The 8158-nt window shown below is 39.4% G+C and overlaps 1 long non-coding RNA gene across 1 annotated transcript; it reads left to right on the top strand.

Moving 5' to 3' along the window:
- The first annotated feature begins 4453 nt into the window (after nt 1-4453).
- Nucleotides 4454-5180, top strand: LOC117451849 (uncharacterized). The gene is made up of 3 exons (XR_004552729.2): nt 4454-4504; nt 4745-4839; nt 4937-5180. It is a non-coding gene; the product is annotated as an uncharacterized lncRNA (long non-coding RNA).
- Nucleotides 5181-8158: the final 2978 nt, after the last annotated feature.

Here is an 8158-nt window from a genome sequence, read left to right as displayed (position 1 = left end):
AGCAGTCAGTAGAATATAAGCAGTCAGTAGAATATAAGCAGTCAGTAGAATATAAGCAGCAGTCAGTAGAATATAAGCAGTCAGTAGAATATAAGCAGTCAGTAGAATATAAGCAGTCAGTAGAATATAAGCAGTCAGTAGAATATAAGCAGTCAGTAGAATATAAGCAGTCAGTCAGTAGAATATAAGCAGTCAGTAGAATATAAGCAGTCAGTCAGTAGAATATAAGCAGCAGTCAGTAGAATATAAGCAGTCAGTAGAATAAAAGCAGTCAGTAGAATATAAGCAGTCAGTAGAATATAAGCAGTCAGTAGAATAAAAGCAGTCAGTAGAATATAAGCAGTCAGTAGAATAAAAGCAGTCAGTAGAATATAAGCAGTCAGTCAGTAGAATAAAAGCAGTCAGTAGAATATAAGCAGCAGTCAGTAGAATATAAAGCAGTCAGTAGAATATAAGCAGTCAGTCAGTAGAATATAAGCAGTCAGTAGAATAAAAGCAGTCAGTAGAATATAAGCAGTCAGTCAGTAGAATATAAGCAGTCAGTAGTATATAAGCAGTCAGTAGTAATATAAGCAGTCAGTAGAATATAAGCAGTCAGTAGAATATAAGCAGTCAGTAGAATATAAAGCAGTCAGTAGAATATAAGCAGTCAGTAGAATATAAGCAGTCAGTAGAATATGAGCAGTCAGTAGAATAAAAGCAGTCAGTAGAATATAAGCAGTCAGTAGAATAAAAGCAGTCAGTAGAATATAAGCAGTCAGTAGAATAAAAGCAGTCAGTAGAATATAAGCAGTCAGTAGAATAAAAGCAGTCAGTAGAATATAAGCAGTCAGTAGAATAAAAGCAGTCAGTAGAATAAAAGCAGTCAGTAGAATATAAGCAGCAGTCAGTAGAATATAAGCAGTCAGTAGAATATAAGCAGTCAGTAGAATAAAAGCAGTCAGTAGAATATAAGCAGTCAGTAGAATATAAGCAGCAAAACAGGTCTTTAACCATAGTTTTCTTTTTTAAGAAAAGTTGATATTCTGTTAAAAAACATGACTTTATTGTGTGATGGGTGTTAACTGGCATTTGGCTCATCATGCATACTAATAATCTAAAGAGGAAGGAAAGCTCTTAACAGCCTGATATCCGTCTGCTGCTCATTGACGACAGAGGAAAGTTATCTTTGAACACGTCGTTCCTCCTTCACTGTGAGTAGAAACAGTTTATTGATGTATTGATTCTGTATACCTCCTGTGAACATGATTTAATCTGACATGTGTTATAGTCTCACAGAGATGAGAGGAGCAGCTATGAGTCTCACTGCAGCAGCGAGTGGATTAGTCGTCTTCCTGCTCTCTGTGCCAGGTACTGTACAGCTACACTTACATTCATCACAGGAACAGAGGGGATTCTGGGAAAATGTGGGACTTGTAAAACCAGGTCACATGTGGGAATAAGTGGGATGGATTTGTGTAAATGGCAAACCTAGCAGAAACATTTTAAATGTATTTGTGTGTAGAATTGTTGAAACTCAAAGACGTTACTAGTTTGTTTGATGGATGTTCTTGTCGTGCGTTGCCTCTGTCCTTTGCTCGAGTCATCTGCATAGAATATCAGTTTGCTTATCCCCTTTACAAGCGTTAACATGAGAGTATAGTGTCTGCATAACTGCTCCATCCTCTCTCTGTGAAAACACTTTGCTTTGTTTTTTTCTTAAGACGACTTAAAGAATCTCCAGCTCTGTTTTTATTAAGTTGAAGTGATTTAGAGAGATATTCTTATTCTAAGTCTTAACATATTGACTGAACTCTTATCGATCATACGTCTGCCCCAAACCCTTCTAGTTCCTTCTCTCCTCTCTGATCTCAGTGTTATATTTCCACGCCCTGAGTTACAGCAGTCGTCTTCTTTTTCTTATCTGCATCAGACAGAAGCTGCTCACACCTCAGTGCTCTGCTTTCATAGTTATAGTTCACACTCAGCTGCACCCCGACCACAGAGCGGACAGAGAGGGGGCTGGAACGAGAACCACCCACTGTTCTCGTTAATGTGACTGCTAATCATTCACTGTTCATTTATATCAGGGGTGTCAAACTCAAATTCATCGCGGGCCACATTAGCATTATGGTTGCACTCAAAGGGCCGGTTGTAACCATATAAATATACATATATAAATATATAATATATACAAAATGATGTATTATATTACATTATTGCCTCTGCATTGGATTATTATCGGATAGGGTAATAACTTAGTAATTAACTACGTCTGAAAGCAGAAGTCCATGGCAAATAATTCTCTCTTCGTGTAACTGGATAAGAACGTATTATATTCTTTGCAAGCTCTCGCGGGCCACATCAAATGAAGTCGCGGGCCGGATTTGGCCCCCGGGCCTTGAGTTTGACACCCCTGATTTATATGAAAGCATTTTCGAATGTAGTGTCAAACTGAACCCTTTCTGCGTAGACTTCTGTTCTACCTGCTTTGATTAAGAAACAACAAAGTCAAAGAGTCTCCTTGGCTTTAAAGTGCCTAAGAAGGAATCCACATGTGTGTTTCTGCTCGATCCAGTAAAGTCTGCAACATGTTTATTTTTACATTCTTTGTTGAAAGTACAGTTCAGGAATTTCCTCAACAATGTATAGATTAACTTTGATTCTAGTTTCTGATGTGCTCTGTGTTTCAGCGGGTCAGGGTGAGCCTGGCTGGGGAGTGACTTACTCTTCTCCTGAGGTCTGTGCAGTGAAAGGATCAACAGTGGAGATGAGCTGCAGCTACACATACCCATCTAGATGGAAAGGCGGTGTTAACACAGTGGAGAAAACGTTCTGGTTCATTGAGAAGAAAGATGGTGAATTTGTAGATCTGAAAACAGACTCAGAGTACGCAGGTCGTGTTGAGTATCTCTGTGGAAACACCACCTGCACTCTGAGACTCAGAAACCTGAGAGAGAGAGACTCAACTGCGTACAAGTTCAGGATCAAAACAAACCAAGATACATACTGGCGTTATCTCTGTCTGTCACAGGTAACATTCTCACTGGGTTTATAACAATAACTTCTTACAAATAGTGTGAATGTTTTGATTTATATTCATGTATGAACATGACAGTTTTGTTAATTCTAGCTTTATTCAGATCTCCAGGTGCAGGTGAGCAGATCAGGATCGTCTACTCTCCTTCAGTGTCTCAGCAGTTGTCCACCTGGTCATACTTCCTACATCTGGTCTAAGAACGGACAGGAAGTGAAGGAAGACACATCTCCTTATGCAGACTTCAGATATGATTCAGCAGACAGTTATTCCTGTGCTCTGAAGGGACATGAGGACTTCCCCTCTCCTTCAGTGTGTGAGTTTACTCAAAGTCTTCCACTAACATAATAACATTAACATACAGTATAACATATATCATCAATGCACTCATGTATCTATTTACCCACCAGAGGTCTCCACCAGATGGCAGTGTCCAAAGACACTGAACCAGAGCTCCATGTTTTCTGTCTGATTTTAAAATAGGTAACATATACTCTAGCTCCGAGGGATGCTACTAGAAAGAAGAACAAAGGAGAATTATGAAGGAAACTTCTTCCATGCCATAAAGATTAACACTTTCCCTCAAAGTGTTTAGATGTCTGATAAAGGATGTTATAAGGTTATTAAACTATTGTTCATTAAAACATCTGCCACCGTCGAATTAGATGTGAAATGTGTCCATGTTATCTCCTCCAGATGCTCCAAGCTTTAAAATGTGTTGCATTGTGTTGGGTTCCTACTTCGTGTCTCTGGATATTTGCAAGTTGCCATTATATCTACCCTTCCATGTTAATAACTTTAAACACTTCTCATCCAGACTCTCCAAAGCCTCCCTCTGTGTCAGTGAGTTCCTCTGCTGAGAGAGAGGAGGGCAGTTTAGTGACTCTGACCTGTAGCAGTGATGCTAACCCAGCAGCTAGCTACACCTGGTACACGGAGGATGAAGACTCTCCAGAAGCTTCAGGACAGATCTTCATCATCACTGACTTCAGAGCTGAACACAGTGGGAGTTATTCCTGTGGAGCCCAGAACAAGTTAGGACGTAGCAACTCCACCTTTCATCAGAGTGTTGGAACAGGTAAGTTCTCTACATTCACCAGAACTGATTCACTTAGTAATCTGAAGCAACCCAAGCATATTCTACATGTCAGTGTTCAGGGAGGAACCTCCATGGTGTCAGAGGTGGATCAGACTGACAATGTGATTCATCAATCTATCGTTAGAAGTATCACACATGTGTTCATGTTTCTAGGGAGTTCACCAATGATAGTGAATATCATCAGCTACGACTCTGGGGGTCTTGATGCTGATTCCTGTGTTTCTCCTGAGTCTGTGGACGAGGTACAACCATATCAGTTCATCACTTCACACATCCTTCCAACATCTTCTAGTTTACTGTTAGGAAATGAAAGATGTATTTGTTGTTGCCCTTAATCCAGGAAGAAGAAAGCTCTGCGCTCCACCACTGAAGCACCTGAAGAGATAGAGGTGAGAGAGAGCGGACCTACTGACAACACTTCCCCTTCCTCAAAGCTATACTGTGGCTCATAAATGCAATGTGAAGAGAACTTGTGATCAAAGACAACGTCCTGAGTTGAAACCAGTAATGAATTTAGCCAATACATAATTGGGATCAACTTTAAAATATGAAAAATGTTTTATAAACTCTTAAAGTATATGCAGGTTTCATAAATGAGGGTCTGATGTCGTCTTCTCTCTCTTCATCAGTTGGACTCTATCCCTGAGTATGAGAACGACTCACACACTGCAGCACAGACAGAAGACACAGAGGAGCAGGGAGACATGGTGGGAAGTCCACTCAGGTTAGAGCCTCCTGCATCAGATCAAACAGGCCCACTCCACATGTAGAGTCACAGTTCCAGCTGTAACTTTACACAAAGTCTCTCTGATTCTCTTCAGATGCTCACCTGATGGAAACAAAGAAGAAGGACGTTGAAATGTCCCTGAGGAGAGCGAGGCTGTGCAGGATGTGTGCGAAGTGGATATATTCACGTTCAACTCTTAAATATTTTATAGTCAGTGTTCAGCAGCAGCAGCAGCAGATAGGAGTCAGCAGCTTGTAGGTTTAGAGAATGAGCTGCTGGAAGCTTGAAGTGAATCATGTCGAGGTGTCAAACATGATTCATCGTTAAGACCAGCCGGTGGTCAGGTGCTCTATATTACTGCTTCAACTATGTGTACATGCTTATGTGTTACATGCAGAGTTGTTGATATTACAGAAGTCTAGTCAAATTGTTTTTTTGATTCCACATAATAAATAACTTGTAAGAGTCCTCGTCAGTGTCTTGGTTAATAGCTGTCCTGGCTGACAGAGCCAATCAAGTCTGTTTAAAACAGAGAGCCAGAAACATCACCTTTCACTCCATGTACAGTTTAGATGTTCACACCATGAAACATAAGCTCACTAGTAGAAGACCTTGTTAGATGTTACTGTGTCAGATTACAATCAGAATAAATCAACAGCCAGCTCTACAACAAGTGAAGGACCATCGGACGAGTGTTTGGAAAAGATCACCTTCAAAGATCTCTAGATTTCAGGTTTTCTGTTTCAGTTAGCGGTATATCATGTTTCATTATTAGCTAGCAATACAAACACAAATCTAATAAGTGTTGCTTTTGTTTATCTCCCATAGTGTCCCCATGTGGTGATGTGTCACTAGGAAGGAAAGGAGCCACAGTGTTCATAAGGATCTGGGATGTTTCTGATACGAAGATCCACAGACAGAGTCTTCAACTGAGAATCAATTTAAATGATTTGCATTTGGAAAAATGCTAATAGTCATATTTTAAAAACCACCCTCCCTTTCTCTTCCATCACCCTGACGCTTTATCCCTCAATCCTTCATCCCCATAACCATTCATCCCTTCATCCCTTCACCTTTCATCCCTTAATGTGTCCTTTTCCTTCCCAGATAGCAAAATATGATTGAATCAATGTTGAAATATGTTTAGGCAGAAATATTGAATCCATGTTGAAACCCGGACATTGAAATTAAACAGAAAGCGCAAATTGTTTTAATGTTGAATAAACGTTGGACTTTCAACCATAACTGACATATAATCAACATTGATTCAACCATCATCTAAATAGGAATCTACACGCACATTTTTGGTTGATTTGACATTGAATCAGTGTTAGGAATCAACATTGATTCAACCATCATCCAAATGGGAATCTACATATACATTTTAGTTGATTTTATATTGAATCAGTGTTAGGAATCAACATTGATTCAACCATCATCTAAATGTAAAACTTACTTTCAAATATTCAACTTTTCTAAGCATACTGTAACACATTAAGAAAGTGAATGTTTTTCACCAGTGAGTTTTCTGCGTATAGGTCTACATCTTAACAGACCATTCACAAGTGCAACATCAATACTGTACTAAATGAAGTGGTCCAAACTTGTAAACACACACTTCACCATGTATTGTTGGCAGACGGTTGTATTAGCTTGTTCAAAATTACCTTGAATTACCATATTTCCCAAAATGTGTGAAATCAAACTAAAAATGACAGAAAACATGATTTTAATATTCAAATTTATTTTTTGAAAACAGGCAGCAATGCGTCCCTGAGCAAGACCCGTTATTGCTCCCCAAATGCTGTGGAATAAATGCAGAGGACACATCGCATGTGCAAATATACAGTGACACAAGATACCCCCATAAAAAAGAGGGTGTGTAAGAACCATTGGTGCAACTCCAAACAAGAACAGCCTGAAGCTTCAAGTCTTCCATGAAGACAGTAAGAACAACAGTCTATGTTCCATGAAAGAACAGTATTGTCTATGAGGCGGTAACCTTTGTACTGTATGCACAAGGAAAACACAGAGTGTGGTGGGGTACACTAAGTTAGACTTGCGCTTGTTTAACTTGTGTTCATTTCACTTGTGTTCCTTGGGATGCCTCCCTCGCGCTCTGGAGCATAACGAAGCCACTTCTTCACAGTTTCACTGAAGCCATTGTGGGTCAGCTTGCGGTCGAACTGCCGAGCAGCAGCTGACAGACAAGATTACAAAAATAAGCGTGAGGAAGAGAGAGTGTGTGTATCCCATACAACTTCTGTTATAATAAGAAAATCACTCTCACTCTGTACAGTAACACAAGCTACAGTCAGCAGCCAGTTTGCTAAAAGACTGGACTGGAAAGAGGAGCAAACAGCTAGCCTGGCTCTATCCAGGTAATAACATTTGCACCCGAGCACCTCTAAAGCTCACCAATTAGGTTGTCTTTTTTTGGTTTATTTCTTATAGCTTCACCGTCAGCTGATTCCAACCTAAACTTTTTTGTTAGATTAAGTTCATGCTTTATTCTTCAACAGGGGATTACAGAGAGACATGAAACAAGGGCAGAAAAGAGACATAAAATGCATTATAGGAGTTGGATTCAAACTCAGTAGTCGGTATTATATGGCTCACAAAGAGCATAATTCTGTTCTGAATCACCATCCGTCACACCTCATTCCCTAAACTTAAGCTAATAAGTAGTTTGCAGAAAATAACAAGATTTACAAAATGGCGACATATGTTCACATCGTCAATGTGAAGGAGCAGTGTGCAGGATTTAGTATGTCTAACAATGGTAGGTTCCAACCAATGGATAGCTTGTTCACTCACCCTCCTATCCCAAGTTGTAGGATAATGTATGTTGGCTGCAAAAAACTTGAGGCCCAATCATGTTTCCTCTGTCCATTCTGCGCTGCTGTAGACGTGGCAGTGCAACCTAGAGGACAAACAGATCAGAATCAGTAACGGGTTTATTGCCAGGTAGGTTCACACGTACAAGGAATTTGACTAGGTGTCGTGGTGCATACATACAAATAAAAAAATTAAATAAAAAAAAAGTACACAGATAGCAAACTATATTAAGAACACTGTAATAAAAATAGTAAGATAGCAATAAAATAAAGCAGTATTTTACATCGAAATAGAATGCAATAAATTATAGAATATAAAATATGTGCAGTAAGCAATAGTTAAACATTGCATTATTTACCATCCTGTGATCTCCATTATGTAATGCATAGAGTCTGCATTGTAGCAGAGCTAACTAGCAAGTTAGCCAAACGTTAGTGGTTAGCAGTTTATGCTATGATAGCTGTTGGCTACTGAACAT

This window comes from Pseudochaenichthys georgianus, chromosome 1 (genome assembly GCF_902827115.2).
Source record: "Pseudochaenichthys georgianus chromosome 1, fPseGeo1.2, whole genome shotgun sequence".
In the NCBI taxonomy this organism is placed as follows: domain Eukaryota; kingdom Metazoa; phylum Chordata; class Actinopteri; order Perciformes; family Channichthyidae; genus Pseudochaenichthys; species Pseudochaenichthys georgianus.
This window is presented reverse-complemented; position numbering and strand designations above follow the sequence as displayed.